General features: G+C 39.6%; 1 protein-coding gene across 1 annotated transcript in view; it reads right to left on the minus strand.

The window, feature by feature from the left end:
* The window catches only part of TEC (tec protein tyrosine kinase), a 122,635-nt gene extending 102,795 nt beyond the window's left edge, over positions 1 to 19,840 (minus strand). Inside the window, exon 1 of the mRNA XM_043971048.1 lies at positions 19,762 to 19,840. The gene's annotated coding sequence lies outside the window, so the exon portion shown is untranslated. The remainder of the gene's footprint in view (positions 1 to 19,761) is intronic.
* Positions 19,841 to 20,040: the final 200 nt, after the last annotated feature.

Here is a 20,040-nt window from a genome sequence, read left to right on the forward strand (position 1 = left end):
TAGAGGTGTGAAGACAGGATACATACAGGAAACAATGATGTCAGGCTGTGAAGCTTCAAATTCCAAGCCAAAGAACTTTGTTGTTGTTTTTTTTTAATTTTTAATTTTTCTCAATTAGTTGTAAAGATATTTTTTGAGTTCCATATTTTTCTCCTACCTTCCGTTACTTCCCCCCTCCTGAAGCCAACAAGCAATCTGATGGAGGTTATACATTACTATCATGTTAAACATATTTCCACATTAATCAGAACCGAAGGAAAAAATGCAAGAAAGAATAAACAAGAATAATAACAAAAAAGCAACAACAAAAGTGAAAATGTTATGCTTCAGTCTGTATTCAGACTCCATAGTTCTTTTTCTGAATGTGGAAAGCATTTTCCACCATAAGTCTTTTGGCATTGTCTTGGATCGTATTTCTGAGAAGAGTTAAATCTATCACATTTGATTATCACACAATGCTGTTGATATGGTGTACAATATGGTTCTTCTCATTTCACTCAGCATCAATCAATTCATGTAAGTCTTTCCAGGTTTTTCTGAAATCCATCTGCTTATCATTTCTTACATCACAATAGTATTCCATTACATTCATACACCACAATTTATTTAGCCATTCCCCAGTTGATGGACATCCCCTATTCTTTGCTACTATAAAAAGAGCAGGGGCAGCTAGGTGGCGCAGTGGATAGAGCACCGGCCCTGGAGTCAGGAGTACCTGAGTTCAAATCCGGCCTCAGACACTTAATATTACTAGCTGTGTGACCCTGGGCAAGTCACTTAACCCCAATTGCCTCACTAAAAAAAAAAAAAAAAAAAAAAAAAAAAAAGAGCAGCTATGAATATTTTTGTACATGTGGGTCCTTTTCCCTTGTTTATGATCTCTTTGAATATAGACTTAGTAGTGGTATTGCTGGCTCCAAGGGTATGCACAGTTTTAAAGCCTCTTGGACACATGAACTTGACTTTGGAAGCAAAAGAGTTTTTAAATAGAGATCTGTTCATGAGACGTCAACTAGTAGGGTGAAGGGTAGCATGTATAAAAGACAAAATAGCATCCTTCTGGATTTTAGAAACCTAATGCAATTGTCCAGACAGGTGGCAGTGGTTGGAATCTACCATGGGGACAAAGCCTCTATAAACAGGCAAAGGTTTTATACATCACTCTGTCTCCTACTCAGATCCCCAACTACCCTGCTACTCTTATTTCCAACTTGCAGTTGAGGAAACTGTGGCAAAGCACACTGAACCTGTTGCCCCGAGACAAGCAGAGACAATATTATCTATTACCTATAAACATTTTTTAAAGCTAAGAAAAAATACAAGAGGATGTTGGGAAAAGCAAGGATCTGGCACAAGAACAGGCAGTTAAGTGGTACAATAGATAGAGTATTAGATTTAGAGTTAGGAAGCCCTGAGTTCAAATTTCACCTCAAGTATTTGCCACAAGTCCCTTGCCAAGTCATGTAGGCTATTGCAGGCTCTATTTCCCCATTTGCAAAATGGGAATAATAATAACAACTACTTGGTTGTTATGACAATACAATGAGATAATATATGCAAAGCACTTTCCAAATCTTAAAGTGCTATTTGAGTGCTACTATTATCATGAGAGGGCCAAGGCTATAGTGATAGGACCATTGTGGTGTGTTCCTGGTCACTATCAGTTATCATATGGACCAGAACAGTTGCCAATCAGAACTATGGCTGAAAAGCAAATGCAGTAGCGGGCCCCTCTACATGATTCTAACTACATTGGGGAAAGAACTGAAAAATGAGGAAACTCCCTTAAAAGTTTATAATCCAAACCTCTGTACCTACTAGGAGATGATAAACATGTTCCTATGCCAGAATCTGTGGGTTCAAATAAAATGCATGCCCTTTCCATTGCTATTTCAATGATAAAATTTAAGGTTTACTTTATAAAATTTTTTAAACTGACTATTTTTTTAAAAGCATGAAAGTACTTTTTTGTACTTTAAACCTACACCAAAATAAACCTCGAAATCACTCTTCTTGAGCAAAAAAAAAAAATAGGCCACAGTTTTATTCTCTTGAGGCATCATGTGGAGATCCCACTAGCTATGGCTGAAACACAATACTGGAGTAAATGAGGACACAGAATGCTGAAAATCTATGTCTTCTAGTGAAAATATGCTCAATTCAAAAAAATGTTCAATCATCAAATTACATTCACTAAATAGAATATTTGGTTTCTGTGGCCTTTGGTTGAAGACATATTAAATGAAATCCGATACAGACAGACATACCCACAGCCATCTGACATCCGTGCCAATAGCCAACAGCCAACAGCCACAGGAAATCCCTGAAATCCTGCTGCCCCTTGGGTTTTCACGCCCCTCCCCCTCCCTTTGCCAAGTGCCACTTGCCACCCTCTTTCACCTTAACAAGGCACAGAGTCTCAGTGCAGAAAGAGACCTCAATACCACCTAATCTAACCCATACTCAAACAAGAATCTCCTCTCACTAAAACATAATCAACAAGTGGTTATTCAGCCTTTGCCTAAATACCATGTCGGGGGAACCCAAAACCTCCATGAGGCAGCCTACTCCACAGTGGGATAAAATCTAAATCTGTCCCCACAACTTCTACCCATGACTCTTACTAAAACCCTCTTCCACATGACAGTCCATCAAAGACATGAGTGTAACTATCACATCTTCTCTTTTCCAGGCTAAATATTTCCAGTTCCTTTAACCTGACCTTCTATGAAATGAATCAATGTCCTCTATCATCCTGGCCACCCTCCTCTGATACCAGCTCATTTAATACCCTTCCTGAAATGTGGTGCCCAGAATCAAACATAATAATCCAGATGTAAACTGACTGGGGCAGAGTACAATAGTATAATGACCTCCCTAAGTAGAGACACAAGTCCTTTCTTAAAACAATCAAAAACTGCATTTGATTTACAGGTCATTATATCACACTATGGACTCCTCATACTGACCTTATAGTCCACTTCAACCACCTGATCTTTTTCAGCTAAACTGATATTTAACCATACCTCTCCCATCAGTACATGTAGGAAAAAATTTTTGAAGCCAAAACTTTATATTTATCACAATTTAATTTTACATTAGATTCAGTTCAATCTTCTAACCTGTAAAGATATTTAACTCAATTCAACATACATTTATTGGGCACCTAACTATGAGGTAAGTATTAAAAATTTTAAATATTCCCTAACTTCAAGGAACTTGCATCCTTTTTGAAAAAAAAAAACAGTCTGCATACAGGTAAATAAATAAAGAATATATGTAAAGTAAATGCAAAATAATTTGGGAGAGAGCTCTAATATCTGGAGGAGTCAATAAATACCTCAGGCAGAAGGTGGCATGAGCAAAGTGCTGAAGGGAGTTAGGGGTTCCAGGAGCTAAAAACAAGAAAGCAAAACATGCCAGGTATGGGAATCAGCTCATGCAAAGGCTCACTGGCAGGAAATGAAATAGCACGTAGCACCAGGAACAGCAAATAGAGCAGTCTAGCTAGAGCAAAAAGTTATATGATGGAGTATAATGTAAGAAGTCTAGAAAGACTGCATATAGATTATGAGGGACTTTAAATGACAAATAACAGTTTGTAAATGTTACCCTAGACACAATGGATTTTGTTGTTGTTTTTTTGTTGTTTGCCCTTCATTCTCAAAAAGAAGACCATGACACCACAAAAACACAGAGTCAGACTCAGAATATTCATGAGAAAGGGAACATCAATGTCAACTGCTTTAAGGAGCATAAGAAGGATAAGAACTAAAGAAAAGTGATTGGATTTAGCAATAAGAAATGATCATTCTATGGACAAGTGGTCAAAGAATAAGAACAAATAATTCTTGAAGGAATTGCTAACTATTGACAATAACCTAATAAAATGAAAGAAATAGAAATAAAAACATTTCAAGTTTCACTCAACACTTGGCAAATTGGCAAAGATTACAAAAATAGTCATTGTTTGGAAGGGTTGTGGAAAGACTGTAAAAAGAATACTAATATATACTCTGTTGGTGGATTTGTGAAGTGGTCAATTCATTCTGTGGAAGGCAACTTGGAATTAGGCTAAGAGAATAGCTAAAATGCCCAAACTGTTTGACCATGGAAATTCACTTCTACATAAATGCCTGAAGAAAATCAAGACAAAATGAAAGGTCACATGTATACCACCATACTGATAGCAACACTTTTTGTGGAAGCAAAGAATTGGAAACAAGTAGGTGCTCACTGAATGGGAAATGACTAAACAAACTGTGGTACATGAATATAATGGATTGTGCTGCAAAGAATCACTGTGAGGTTTAAGTTTCAGAAAAGCAAGGAAAGAATTATATGAACTGGGGCAGCTAGGTGGTGCAGTGGATAGAGCACCGGCCCTGGAGTCAGGAGTACCTGAGTTCAAATCTGGCCTCAGACACTTAACACTTACTAGCTGTGTGACCCTAGGCAAGTCACTTAACCCCAATTGCCTCACTTAATAAACAAACAAACAAACAAATAAATAAATAAAAGAATTATATGAACTGATGCAAAATGAATAAAAATAATCATGAAAACAGTATAAGAAATGATTACAGCAACGTAAATGAAAAGAAAAAAAGTGAAACTGCACAGTGTGTAAGGATAATAACCACACCTCACTCCAAAGAAGAGGTGAAAAAATGCAACTCCTTTCCTTCTTTCCCATATGGGCATCCATAGGTGTGGACCAATGCAGATACTTTCAGACTCAATTAATGTATTAGTCTTGCTAAAGCTTTTTTTTGTTCATTCTTGTTGAATCTTTGTTACAAGGGATAGCTATTTTCAGAAATAAAGATATAAAAACAAAAGAGATCAACAAAGTATTTTTTTCCACAGGACAATGAGGGTTAAGTGACTTGCCCAGGGTCACACAGCTAGTGTCAAGTGTCTGAGGTCATATTTGAACTCAGGTCCTCCTGAATCCAGGGCTGGAGCTTTATCTACTGTACCACCTATCCGCCCCCATCAACAAAGCATTTTAAAGTTTTAAAGTTTTAAATGAAAAAAAAAAAGTTGAGCCCATTTGAAAACTTGGAAAGAATAGTTTCAGTCCACAGGTAGTGTCAAAAGTTAAAATGCTGGTGGGCAGAAGAGTGATAGGTTAGGAAGTGGAGGTAAGGGCTGAAGCCAGGTTTAGGAGGAATTTGGCAGTGAAAGGGAGAGAATATAGAGGATAATAGTTGAAAAAGTCAGCAAAGTCAAGAGAAAGGTTTTTGTTTTTTAAATGGGAATGATCTGGGTATGTTTGTAGGCAGGGCTGGGTGGGGACAGTGGATAAAGACAGAAGGAAGACAGGGGAGGGATGGGAAGGATGATCAAAGGGTCAAGCTTTGGTACAGACACTTTGGGGATTACAACACAGAGGAGTACTGTGAAATATACAGGAACCAGTTGAAATTAGATATACAATAAGTAGTAGATCCTGTCAGCACAGTCATGTGACTTCCTCCAGCAGTATTCAGCTGCCCTGGAGAAGAAGCAGAGAAGGCAAAGAGTATAGGGTAACCCAGAGACGGAATTTGGAGAAAGGATGAGAGGCAATAGAACAAGGGAGCAAGGCACTCAAGGGTAAAGAAGAGTGTAAAGTTCAACTGGTTATGTGATTTAGCTGATGATCATAACCTATGTGACCTTAGGCAAGTCAATTATTCTCCTGGGGCCTCAGTTTCTTCATCTGGAGAATGGGGAAGTTGGGTCTATGATCCTATAAAGTCTCAGTTATAAAGAGAAGAAAGCCAATTCAGAGCAGGAGTGATATTCCCTGTACATAGTAGGCACTTAAATGCTTGTTTGGTTGTATTAGGTTGGACAGGGAAAGCAAGATCTTTTTTGTTTTTTTATTCTGAACTTAGCAAATATCAACAGATGTGAACAGTTCCATCTACAAAGAACTGATTGAATACAAAACGATAAATCTCTATTACATATAGATGAAACTTTTTTTTAAAAAGTATACATTAGGAGCAGCTAGGTGGTGCAGTGGATAGAGCACCAACCCTGGAGTCAGGAGGACCTGAGTTCAAATCCAGCCTCAGACACTTAACACTTACTAGCTGTGTGACCCTGGGCAAGTCACTTAACCCCAATTGCCTCACAAAAAAAAAAAGTATACATTAAATTTAACATGGCATAACCAATATTACACTGCTTGTCTAGGTCCCCTTCTAAGCTTCCTTTTGTTGTCTCCTATATCTTTCCAAAATGTTTTGAGATGCCTTTTTCTTTCTTTCCATTTTTTAGTTTGGTTTCCTTTTTTGCACCTCTATTACTAGACTCCTACTCTCTCTCAACTCCCTCCTCCCCACTGAAAAACATAAGAGCTCTCTCATATAACAAATGCATATAGTCAGCCAAAACAAATGAACACACTGGTCATGTCTGAAAATGTATATTTCATTCCACAATTACAGTCTATCACCCCTCTGCTGAAAGATGGGAAGCATGCTCCATCATAAATCCTGCAGTCATGACTCGTTAGTGAACTTAGGATAACAGCTGGGTTTCTTTACAATATAGTTACTGTATAGGAGGAAACTAGGTGGCTCAGGTGAAAGAGTGATGGCCCTGGAGCCAGGAAGACCTGAGTTCAAATCCAAACCCAAACACCCACCAACCAGCTGTGTGACCCTGAGCAAGTCACTCAACCATTTGCCTCAGCTTCCTCATTTGCAAAATGAGTTGTAGATGGAAATGAGCAATCACTCCTGTACCTAGCAAGATCTTTTTGAATCTTGACTTATCCATTGTGTTAGATGTCCCTCTCATCTTTCTGTCAGTAATAAGCATACATTATGCCTTGATCCAAGTTGTTGATAAAAGTGCTCAACAGCACAAAACCAAGCTCAGTGTTCTTGGGTAATCTGCTAGAACCTTCTTTCAGAGCCAATTATGCCAACACTTCTGGTCTAGTCATTCAACTGGACTCAAATTCGCCTGATCATACTAGGCTCTAGCCCCCATCTCTCCATATTTCCCACAAAAACAGATTTAGAAACTTTGTCAAATGCTTTGCTAAAGTCAAGAATTTTCCTGATTTAACACATCAGTAAACCTATCCAAAAAGGAAGTCTGACATCACATGGTCTTGATGAAATCATGCTGGCTCTCTGTGATCAGCACTTCCTTTTGCTCACTAACCATCCCTTTAATAAGATGTTCTGCAAGTCTGCCAACCTCACTGTCTTTTAGCCTGCAGACTCCATTCTCCACCCTGTTTCAAAAAACAGGGCATTTCTGACTTTGACCCAAGGCCACTGAGGAGGTCTGGGAGGAGGAATTCAGGAGGGAAGCCCAGGGAAAAAAACTATAAGCTCCTTGAGGATAATTTTCTCTTTATGCCCCTAACCCCTATGAAAGCAAAGCTGGAAACTTCCTAATTCCCAAATCCACAGCCAAAGCACACTCTTCCTCAGCTTGAGAAGAAATTCTCAAGATATAATCAATCTATCTCATGTCTAATGCAAAACCTCCTCATTTTATTTTTTAAGTTTCATTCTTGCCTTTCATTTTTACACCAGTCATTTCCTCTTAACCTTCTCCCCCGCTTCCTTGTGATCAAAAACCTCAAAGCATCGAACCAAAGCCAATCTACATAGCAACCATATCCTACCATGTAAAGAGTCAATTTGCATTATAGGCTCATTTAACTTTTTTAAATAACTGGACTTGAACACACTTGAAGCACAAAGAAAGACCATTCAGCTGCCTTTCCAAAGGCCACATTTCTGGTGCCACAGATCCTGCTTAGAGACCAGCTATGCATGAAAAGGGTCTGCTTCTGTATAGATTTTCCACTTCCTACGCATGCCCCAAGCAAATCCAACAGCCTCTGGCATGGTGGAGCAATGTAGGTAAAGGAAGCAAAGCCATTTGCAAGGGATCAATATTGGCTCTAAGGCAGGGGCTCTTAACAAGGGATCCATAAACTTGGCTTTTAAAAATATATGTATTTTGATAACCGCATTTCAATGTCATTGGTTTCCTTTCTAATCCTATGTATTTTATTTTATGCACTTAAAAACATTCTGAAAAAGAGTCTGTGGATTTCACTGGAATGCCAAAGGGGTCCATGACATAAAAAAGATCCTCCTCTAAAAACCACATCAGTAGGGCTGGTGTTCCACCCCCACCCCAGGTGTCCTTGGTTGCCTTCCTCCAATTCTTCACCCACCTCACTTCTGGCCTCCTTTCTCTCCATCCATGAGGGAGGGGCTACAATAATATAATTTAAGAGCAATTACAACGATGAAACAAAGAGAATGACTATACCTGAATTTCAGGTAGAGTCAAAATTAACTATTAATTTGTCTATAATCTAAATTGATTCATTACAAACTGACATTAAGAACTAATGAGGGGCAGGGGCAGCTGGGTGGCACAGTGGATAAAGCACCGGCCCTGGATTCAGGAGGACCTGAGTTCAAATTCAGCCTCAGATACTTGACACTTACTAGCTGTGTGACCCTGGGCAAGTCACTTAACCCTCATTGCCCTGACCCCCCCCCAAAAAAAAAACTAATGGGGGGGGGTGCAGCTAGGTGGTGCAGTGGATAAGGCACCAGCCTTGGATTCAGGAGGACCTGAGTTCAAATCCAGCTTCAGACACTTACCACTAGCAGTGTGACCCTGGGCAAGTCACTTAACCCCCATTGCCCTACATTAAAAAAAAAAGAACTAAAGGGGGAGGGGGGCAGCTAGGTAGCACAGTGGATAGAGCACTGGCCCTGGAGTCAGGAGGACCTGAATTCAAATCTGGCCTCAGACACTTGACATTTACTAGCTGTGTGACCCTGGGCAAGTCACTCTTAACCACAATTGCCTCACCCCCCCCCCAAAAAAAGAACCAATTGGGGGCAGCTACTCGGTGCAGTGGATAAAGCACCGGCCCTGGATTCAGGAAGACTTGAATTCAAATCCGGCCTCAGACTCTTTATTTACTAGCTGTGTTACCTTGGGCAAGTCACTTAACTTTCATTGCCCTGAAAAGAAAAAAAAAAAGAAAAAATAACTACTTCCCTGTAAGTTTTACCTCCATTGTACTGCATTCCATATAGATTCTCCCTGCTGAGAGGAGGAAAGCAATTTCCTTATCAGTCTTCTAGGACCAAGATCATTCATTGTAGTTCAACTACTTTTTGGTGTTATCTTTAACATTATTATAATTAACTATGGGGAAATTGTATTTAATTGTGTGGTTCTGCTTTCTTTGTTCTTCATCACTTCATTTAAGTTCTCCCATGTTTTTCTGAAATCCTCAAATTCATCATTTCCTCCTTTACAATAATATTCCTTTACATTCATATACCACAATTTGTTCAGCCAATTACCAATTAATGGGCATGCATTTGCTTCAATTTTTTTTTATCTTTGTCACTGACATCCTTGGGATACATACCCCAAAGTAGAACAGTTTAATGACTTTGCTTGTATAATTCTGAATTGATTTCCAGAATGGCTGGGGTAATGCACAGCTACACCAACAATATATTGGTGTGCCTACCTTCCCCTATGTTCTCCTGTTTCCATTTGATCATTTTTGGATGATTTGATGAAATCTTCACATTTTGCAGATGAGAGAACTAAAACCAAGAAAGGACAAAATGACTTGTCCAAAGAAACAAGACAATTAGTGAGAGCTGAGACTCTAACTCAAATTCCCCAGACTCAAGTCTCTTACTTCTGCACAAAAAAAGAAGGGGTGAAAAAAAAGAAGGGGTGAATTTTTTCAACTTTTCTCTGGGGCAAGGCTTATAGATCTTACTCTTTAAACGGTCTTATGTGGCTAACTCCTATGGCTGATGAATGACTCTGTACTCCATATGGTCTCTTTATTCTTTCCAATATGCCTAAAAACCTGAACCTGGTTTTCCTCTGAAATGTCAAATTTTAACCTTATTTGCCCATCTCCCTCCCACTGCCAATACAAACTATCTACAGTAGCACCTCAGTGTGACTTTGTCTTTTTCCTAGGAAGTCAAGTGAAAACAAAGGACAGTACATTTACATAACATTTATCCCTTACAAGTCCATCTGGGCCATTGTAGTAAAAGAAGATAATTCAGGCTTCCTCACTTGCACCATGTTGGTGGTGATCTTGCAACAGACTGGCATGACCTATGTTTTCTCATCTTTCATCTTTACAAATAAAACAGTTTTATCCATTGTTACACCTTCCCACAAATTCTTTGTAAACTTTGGTCTTTGAATCCTGCATCATCAGGACTCTCTTATTGTGCCGCTTTACGAGAGCATGCTCTAAAGCAAAGGGTCCCAAACTTTTTGAGTGTGGTGGATCCCTTTGGCAGTCTGGCAAAGCCTGTGGACCCCTTCTCAGAATCATGTTTTTAAATGAATAAAATTAAATACATAGGATTACAAAGAAAACCAAAGGTTAATGAAAATAAAGACATAGTTTCCCACCCCCCCCCCCAATTTTTGGAAACTCTGAAATCTATGGTAGGCCCTAGTGTAAGAATTCCTGTCCTACAGTTAATTTGGATTAGATCTCCCTGCTTGGAATCTTTTTCCACCTGGGTGTCCCACCAGCAGCTCCAACTCAACAGAACCCAAACTGAATTCATCTTTTCCCCTCAAAAAAATCCTAGCCCTTTCCCCTATCTTTTCTAGTTCTATTAATAGCACCACCAATTTCTTCATGACCCAACCTTTTTTTTCCCCCTGTGGGGCAATGGGGATTAAGTGACTTGCCCAGGGTCACACAGCTAGTAAGTGTCAAGTGTCTGAGGTCAGATTTGAACTCAGGTCCTCCTGACTCCAGGGCCGGTGCTTTATCCATTGTGCCACCTAGCTGCCCCTAGACCCAACCTCTTAATCTCTTCCAGTTTCAGAGTCTTAATTCTACTTTGACAATATCTCCAGGGTCTGTCACCCTTCCACTCCCATTGCAACCACCCTAGGTTGGGTAGTCATTATCTCTTGCTTGACCTATTGTAATCATATACTAAACTTATCTCTTATCTATCCTCTTTTCAGTTCATCTATCCTACATACCACTGCCTGAGTAATTTTCCAGTCTGATTACCTAACCTCTCTCCTCAAAAAATTACAGTGCTCCCCCCATGGCCTAGCAAATCAAGTGTAAATTTGTGATCCTGGCAGCTAATTGTCATGATGGATAGAGTATTGAGCCTGGAGTCAGGAAGATCAGAGTTCAAATCCAGCCTTAGATACTTACTAGCTGTGTAATCCTTAGCTGCTGCTGCTGCTGCTGCTGCTGTTCTTCTTAATATTATTATTATGAATCAAGGCTTTCCATAATCTGAATTCAACCTATCTTTTCAGAGTTCTCGCATGCTAATAATCTTTTTCTACACTCTCTTTGCCAACAAAATTTCTCTTGCCCATTTCTGCACCTCTGCTCCCATACCATTCTCCATCTACTTGGCTGAAACCTCTTCTTTCCTTCAAGCTTAAGTCAACTCTTCCATGAAACCTAACCAAATGATCCAAGTGATTAATGCTCATTCCCTACCCAACATGTCTCCTATTACTTTGCCTGAGCCTTTCTTTTGTACTTATGTAGTACATAAATAATAAATATGATACAAGGGAAAGTGTGATGTCTCCCTCCCCCAATACCTCCATTAGACTAATTTATTTGAGTATAGGGTCATTACCATATAGATTATCCTTGCCATCCAATAGAGAATCATATAGTAGAAATTTCATAAATGTTTGTTGAATCCAAATGTTGGTAGAAAGGGAAAGAGAAAAAAATTTTTTTAAAATAAGAAATAAGAAATTAAAATTAAAAAAAGAAAAGGAAAGAGCTAAGTCCTTGGGCTCAAAAAGAAAAGAAAATGGGGCAGCTAGGTGGTGCAGTGGATAGAGCACCAGCCCTGGAGTCAGGAGTACCTGAGTTCAAATCCGACCTCAAACACTTAACACTTACTAGCTGTGTGACCCTGGGCAAGTCACTTAACCCCAATTGCCTCACTAAAAAAAAAAAAAGAAAGAAAAAAATTAATAGGGAAGGAGAGAGAGAAGGAAGGGAGGAAAAGTACATCCTGGCTATTCAGAGTTTTTGTTAGAGGCTCCCCCCACCCTCCCAGGCTTCTTACCCTGACTCTCTGGAGAACTCATATACTTGATTCCTACAACCTTCCATAAGCCCCTAGTCCCTCTCCCTGCCCCTCCACTTCCCAAACTGGGCCATATTATAGCCAGGTCATTGGAGTTAGGGGAATCTTTTTTACTGTTTCCACTTGCCCAAAGGCAGGGAGGTAAAGAATCTTTATTTCTAAGGACTTATGACTAAACATATTTCCCTTTTCTCAGTGGAAGAGAGGGAGAACCATAGGTATGGAATGTTGCATATGTTGTCAGATGGTAATTTTGTCAATGTGTCTTGCTTGACTGTTTCTCTGTTAAAATGAAGGTTATATAGGAGGGGGAAAGAGAGGGAATTGAGTGAGATATGACGGTGATATGCCTTCTTAAGGAAGTAAAGTCTTTTAAAAATGTTTTAAAAAGAAAAAAAAGGAAATAAAGTCTTTATCCCACTGGGATCAGGCTAGTCAGAAATAAATATGTTCTATGAGATCCAAAGTGATCAAAGAAAGAGGAAAAGGATGCAAAAAATATTTATAGCTACTCTCTGAAAACTAAGGGATGTTCATCATTTGGGAAATGAATAGAAAAATCATGCTATTTGAATATGATGGCATGCTAGCTATTGTGCCATAAGAAATGATAAAAGGATCAGTTTTGGTGAAACTTGGGAAGACTTAAATGAACTGATACAGAATTAAGTGAGCAGAACCAGAGAGTAACTTATAAGGCAAAAACATTGAAAAGACAAACAGCATTGTAACAACAAACACCTTTGAAAGATTTTAGAACTCTTGTCAATGAAACTGACCAACCAAATTCCAGAGCACTGATGATGAACCATCCTAATTACCTCCTGACCAACAGGTGTTAAACTTGGGATGCAAAATAAGACAGATATTTTTGAGCACAGAAAATGAAGGATTTTATTTTTCTTCACTTCACTATACATATCTATTATAATGGTTTTGTTTTTCTTTTTTTTCCAAATTGGAGGTGAGAAAAAGAAATAAATTTTTGTTAAATGAAAATATATTTTGAATTCCAAACACATTTTTAGAATACCTTTTTGTAAGTTGGTTATTAAGTTTCATCAAAGCATTTATTGTATGTGTAAATTTTTGGCTTACAGTTTTTTATTGTGGTGGGAAGCATTTTAGATATCTTCTATTTCTTTCTTCACTCTACTATACCTGAGATGAAAAAAAATTCTTCCTTTAGAAATTAAAAACCTGCTAGACTAGATGGCCAAAATTTAGCCTATGTATTCACTCATGAAAAAATGTCATTTTTATCTACTGTAAAAAGTAAGAATAGGGGGTAGCTAGGTAGCACTGTGGATAGAACACTGGCCCTGAAGTCAGGAGGACCTGAGTTAAAATCTGACCTCAGACACTTGACACTTACTACTGTGTGACCTTGGGTAAATCACTTAACCCTCAATGCCCTGCCCCCCCCAAAAAAAAGAAAAGTAAGAATATTAGATCCCTGACTAGAAAACAGTGATGTGGTGGAAAGAACATCAGACTTCAAGGCTGAGAAACCTGGTTTAGATCCCCCCATCTGAAACTGAATGGCCTATGTAATAAGACACAAGTCACTTCATCTCTCTGACCTTCAGTGTCCTTATTTGTAAAATAGGACTAATACTTGCTCCACTGACTTCTCCAGGTTGTTGTAAGGAAAGTTTTTTATGAACTCTAAACTGTTACAGAAATAATAATAATAATAATAAGTAACACGTATACATTGGTTTTAATTATAACACTTCTATTTTATATAAGATATGATTTTCTATATTTATAATTATTTATAAATGTGTGAATTAATTTCTATAAACTTATTTAAATATATAACTACATAAATTGTTTATAAATATTTATAATGATATATAATATTATTTTATATAATGATATTTATGCATTTGTATACATACATATGCATGTATAGATACGTGTGTGTGTTACATACTATGTGTCAGACTGTGCTATGTGCTAAGCACTTTATAAATATCACATTTCTAGCGCAGTGGATAAATCACCAGCCCTGGATTCAGAAGGACCTGAATTTAAATCTGGCCTCAGACACTTGACACTTATTAGCTGTGTGACCTTGGGTAAATCACTTAACCCTCATTGTCCTGCAAAAAAAAAAAAAGTAAGTAAATGAACGAATGAATGGATAAATAAATTAATAAGTGAATGAATGAATATCAAATTTCATCCTCACAACAACCCTAGGAAACAGGAGCTATTATTTGCATTTTACCAATGAGGAAACAGAAGCAAACAAAGGTTAAGTGATTTTCCCAGGGTCCCAAAGCTAGTTGGTTTTTTGTTTGTTTGTTTGTTTGTTTGTTTGCAGAGCAATGAGGATTAAGTGACTTGCCCAGGGTCCCACAGCTAGTAAGCATCTGAAGCCAAATTTGAACTCAGATCTTCCTGATTCTAGGCCCAGAACTCTCTCTACTGTGTTAAATAAGAGTTATTGTTATGACACAGAAGAATGATAAGCTCTGTGCAGTCAAGAAGATTACAGTCTTGTTGAGAAAACAGAAGTAACATACATGAAATAATATATACTACAAAAGTATAATGAAGTGCTAAATTGTAAAAGCACCTTTTTAAGTCTTTGAATTCAAAGAAGAATTTCATTAATGATTCACATCAATGCAAGCTAATATGGTCAAAAAGAAAAATTACTCAAACCTTCAAGAAAGAGGTAGACTCTGAACTGGGCTTAGAGGGATCCAGGTTCAAACCTTAGAACATTTGAATAAACAGAGGCAAGTAGAGAAGTCATTCCACACAATAGGAGTAGCAACCCAAGGGAAGGCATGGAAAAATGACTTTAGTGCATTTGATAACTGAGAACAAAACAATGCACCTCATCCATATTAGCTCAGTTTCTATTTTTGATGGCACTTATTTCAACATGATATATGTAAGGATTTTATATTATCATCATCATCCCCAGCTTTATCAAGCCCTGCTCCCATCTCCCTCCAGGACAGTAACACTTACTGAATCTCCCATCTTATCCAAGTCAAATAATTTTCATTTTCTGTATATTACAAGGCAGAACGCACCACTCTAGGAATGTACATCTTTCCTTCTTGACCAATAACAGCTGAAATTTATGTGGAGTTGTGAGGTTTAGAAAGCATTCTTTGTTGTGCTGACAATAAGTTTAATGCCATTAAACAGTGGCGCCAGCTCCAAACAGATGGACCAGGGTGGCAAAGGTTAGCAGGCAGTAGAAATAGGGTTGGGAAGCAACACACAAGTCTCAGGAGCCAAAAATTATACAACAAGCATTTATGAACTAAGCACTCTATGCTAGGTGCTAGGTTAGACTCTGGAGATAGACAGAAATTAAATAGTCTCTGGCTTTGAGAGCTTCTGTTCCATTTGAGAACCTAATGTTTTATCTCTCAGAAAAGAGAGCCAAAGACAGGATGCTACCTGGGAGATGGAACCAAGGATCTCAGGGCCAGGGGAAAGGGTTCTGGGATAAATGCAAATCCTGGGAGGGCTAACACAGGTGTGGCCAGAGGGAGGTGGGGCAGGGTGGAAATATACATGAACACCCAGCCCCAGGAATCAACCCTTCAGTGAGGAGGGATGTGGGGGAGCTATCAAAACAAATTCAGGAAGAACCAAAAGCAAGGTCAGAATTAGAGTCCACATCTGAATATCTGAATCCCAGTTAGGATGCAGAAGCACAAGGGCTGGTGGATACCAAATTGCTTTTTTTGAAGGTAGAAAGGCAGGAATTTAAAAGGCCCTTGGCTTTGGTTGGAATCTTGGTAGGGATTGACAATTCAAGTCATTCCCAATAATTACAATGTTTAATACAAGGTTCCCAGTCCTTGTGTACCATAGGTCTGATCCCCAATCATTTGACTAACTCCCACAGGTCCTGCTGAGTTTCCACCCCAGCTCAAGTGAAAAACTGGAATCCCAGGGCTCAGCTCTCTACTTCATTTTGCCTCTATACACATTGTAGAAGAACGGATTTTTATGTAACAATGTCATCAACTAAGACTTTTTTATACCCACAGGGTGCATAATTTTGCACTAAGCCCAACATTGACAACCTTTCCATCATGTTGGAGCCTGCATGTATTCTAAAGAGAGAAATTATAGAATTACAGAACTGGAAGAGATCTCAGACATACACAAAAAAAAGGCAGAGCAGTGGGCCTGGAAACAGGAAGACCTGAGTTCAAATCTGCCCTCAGACATTAGTTGTATGACCCTGGGCAAGTCACTTAACTGCTGCCTGCCTCAGTTTCCTCAACTGTAGAATGGGGGTAATAATAACATCATAATAACACCTACCTCCCAAGTTTGTTGTGAGGATTAAATGAGATGATATTTGTAGAGCCCTTAGCTCAATGCCCGACACATCATAGGTAGGCACCTAATGCTTGTTTTCTTCTTCCCTAAAACACACCAAAAAGGGGGTCAGCCAGTCACTGCATGAAGTTGTCAAGTGCAGGGCTTGGCACATAGTTGGCGCTTAATAAATGTTGAATTGAATTGAATACCCACTACTACTTCCTAAGGCAGACTATTTCACTTTTGGATTCTTTAGTTATTAGACCAGCCACCTCTGTTCCAGGAAAGAGCTATTTCTCCCTAGACAAAGGGACAACGGGTGGCACACAGGTAAAAAAAAATCATCTAAATTTTGTATTTGTATTTATTTATATTGTACTTTATGGTTTAGGGTTACTCAGCTATTGTCTGAGACCAAATTTGAACTCATCCTAACTCTAAGTCTAGGACTATAATCCATGTACCACCTAGCTGCCTCTAACAAAATTTGTTTTGTGTGTGTGTGTGTGTGTGTGTGTGTGTGGCATACAAATAATAATATTAGCTAATAACAGTTAACATTTGTAGAATGCCTACTATGTGCCAGGCACTGTGCTAAGCACTTTATGATTATTATCTCAATCAATCCTCACAACAAACCTGGGAGGTAGTGCTATTATGATCCTCATTTTGCAGATGAGGAAACTGAAGCAAACAGAGGTTAAGTGACTTGTCCAGGGTCACACAGCTAGTAATTGAAGTTTTATTTGAACTCAGGTCTTCCTGACTCCAGGTCCAGCACTCTATCCACTGAGACACCTAGCTGCCTCTATACAAATGGTACCAGACTCAAATAGAAACCAGCCCTAGGCCACATGTTAGAAAGCCATTTATTAATGTTATCTATGCCTGGTTGTATTTTATTTATTTTGTTAAAATATTTCATAATTACATTTTAATATGCTTCTAGCCAATATGCCTGTTAGACACCTCAGATATAATCCAAGACCTTTGCTTTTTAGATAAGGAAGAAGTGAGACTCAAAGATGAAAAGATCCACACAATGCAGTCTGAGGATGATTTGAATTCAGATGTTTTTTCATTATCTAGTAAGAAGAAATGATAGCTCAAACTCAGATACATATAAGTAGCACAGACTCTTCTATTTTCACTCATTCAGTAAATTCAACAAACATTTATTAAGGGCCTGCCATGCACCAGGCACTGTGGTAAGCATAGGGGATACAAAAAGAAGCAAAAAATAGTCCCTGACCTCAAGGAGCTTATCATCTATAGGGGGGACAATATGCAAACATATACAAAGCAAGCTATATACAATTATCCCTTCCACATCGAGAGTTTCCCCATTGTGGTTTTGATATATCTTGGTTTGGCATAAGATATTAAATGGGAATTTTTCAGGAGTTTTGAAGAAGCTGCAGACAACACGCAAAGGCCAACAGATGACACAGAGCCTATGACTAAACACTTAACCCAAATTTTACAATAAGGTACCGTAAACGCTCCACAAAAGAAAAAGAGAAAATTAAGACTTCTTCTCTTGTGGGAAGGGAAGGCCAAAAAATTTTGTGTAGATTTCCCAGATCTCAGGTGCTGAGCCCCTAACCCCTTCTCCCTGTGTGGAAGGGATAACTGTACAGCATAAATAAGAAATAATTAAAAGGGGGCATATAGGTGGCACAGTAGATGGGCTTGGAATCAAGAAGATTTATCTTCATGAATTTCAAATCTGGCTTCAATCATTAACTATGTGACCCTGGGCAAGTCACTTAATCTGGTTTGCCTCAGTTTCTTCATCTGTAAAATGATCTAGAGAAGGAAACGACAATACGCTCCAGTATTTCTGAAGAAAAAAAAAAAACCCCAACCCTATGGGGTCATGAAGACTCGACAGGCTTGAACAATAAAACTTAAAAGAGGGAAATCACTGGATTTTAAAAGAGGAATTAGGGAAGGCTTCCTGTATTTTGAAAGACGTATTTAACAATAGGAATTGTGAAAAGATAACTAACTAAAACATTCTCTTCCACATCTAACCTTACAAGAGGGACTTTGAGCCTTTTCTACATCCTCAATCATAGCTGTCAATCAAACATATTATTTGTTATTACAGTATAAATGCCACATGGCACAAACTAACCTGTTAAACTTTAAAAATACAACGGAGGTTTCTCCGTTGTATTTCTCCCACTGCTCTTTAATTTGCTGTACAATATAAAAGAGTTTGTCTTAAGAGAAAAAAGGATTCTCACGATTTCCAGAGGAAAATAAACATATACATTTCTATCGGAAAAACCGGGCTCATCTGTGCACGTACACCCCACTGTCAGCCCTCGGGCCCTCTTAATCACCAGTCTTGTTTTGTGCTGACATTTATATTAACTCTTCCAATTAAATATTAGTCTGGCTTCCAAAGCATGTTAACAGTTCGAAACCTGATATGCCATCAGATTTTACTTGTCCATGAAAGAGATGAGGAAATCTAGGATACACATTTCCTAGACCAGGGAGTTTTCTCGTTTATAGACCAAACTAAACTTTTCAAGATTCAAGCAGAAGAGAAAACGTGACCCGGGGAGGCACTCAGACGAACTTCCACAATTTCCCTGGCTACTTGTTTTTGATGTTACACCCCAATGTCCAAAGAGCAGGAAAAGGGGAGGAGATCCCACTGGACTATCTGCTGGGAAATGCAGAGCACACCCGAATTGTGAGGCTGTCGATCGCAGTGCCTTCTCAACTCGAAAGGAAAGACTAGAAAGACAAGTGGCAGGAAAGTACTCAGCTACTGTAATCAGCTGGTTGGGAGATTGGGGACTCCCCCGGCTTAGACCAAGTTGCAGTGCGCACCGGTACCTGCCTGCCCGCCAGCCAACCTGCCTTCCCGGCCCGAGGAAACCCTACAAAAGTAAGAAACGAGAAGCTCGAAGGGACCTCGGACCCCATCTAGGGCAACCCCCTCGGTTTACAAATGAGGAAACTGAAGCCCGCAGAGATTAACCGACTGGCCAATGGTCACAAAAGTGTAGTTTCCGACGCAGGATTTGAACCTCGCTCCTCTACAGAGCCAGCGCAGCTTACCTGGTGAATAAGGGTCAGACCCAGTCACCTCCCCTTACTCTGAAGGGAAAAGTAGGAGCCATCCCCTCCAGCCCCTTTTCTGCCATTCCTCTGGGACAATTTCCCCGGAGGGATTTATGACAGGTGACCTCCCAGCTCGCCCATTTTCACCCCTTCCCCAAAGTCCACCAGCCTCCTTGCGGTCCGCAGTCCCCGCACCTTGCTAGGCCCGCCCCCTGGGCGGCGGCACCCTTACCTGGCTGGTGGGGCACGCCGGCCCGCTGCGCCACAGGCTGCGATCCACTAGGGCGGATGGAGCGAGTCCACCCCGCGGCTCTCGAGGCTAAGGTGGAAGAGAGGAGGAAGGGCGGGAAGGAAGGAGATGGCCTGGCATCGCCCCGCCCCGGGAGCCGCCCTCAACTTGCTCCTGCTGGGGCCGCCGGCCCAGGCCGGGCTACCTAAGTTCCCGCCACGGCTTGCCCGCCCCAAGCCTCGAGGCAGCCAAAGAGGAAAAAAAAGGGGTGGGTCTGTAGAG

Source organism: Dromiciops gliroides, chromosome 6 (genome assembly GCF_019393635.1).
Source record: "Dromiciops gliroides isolate mDroGli1 chromosome 6, mDroGli1.pri, whole genome shotgun sequence".
In the NCBI taxonomy this organism is placed as follows: domain Eukaryota; kingdom Metazoa; phylum Chordata; class Mammalia; order Microbiotheria; family Microbiotheriidae; genus Dromiciops; species Dromiciops gliroides.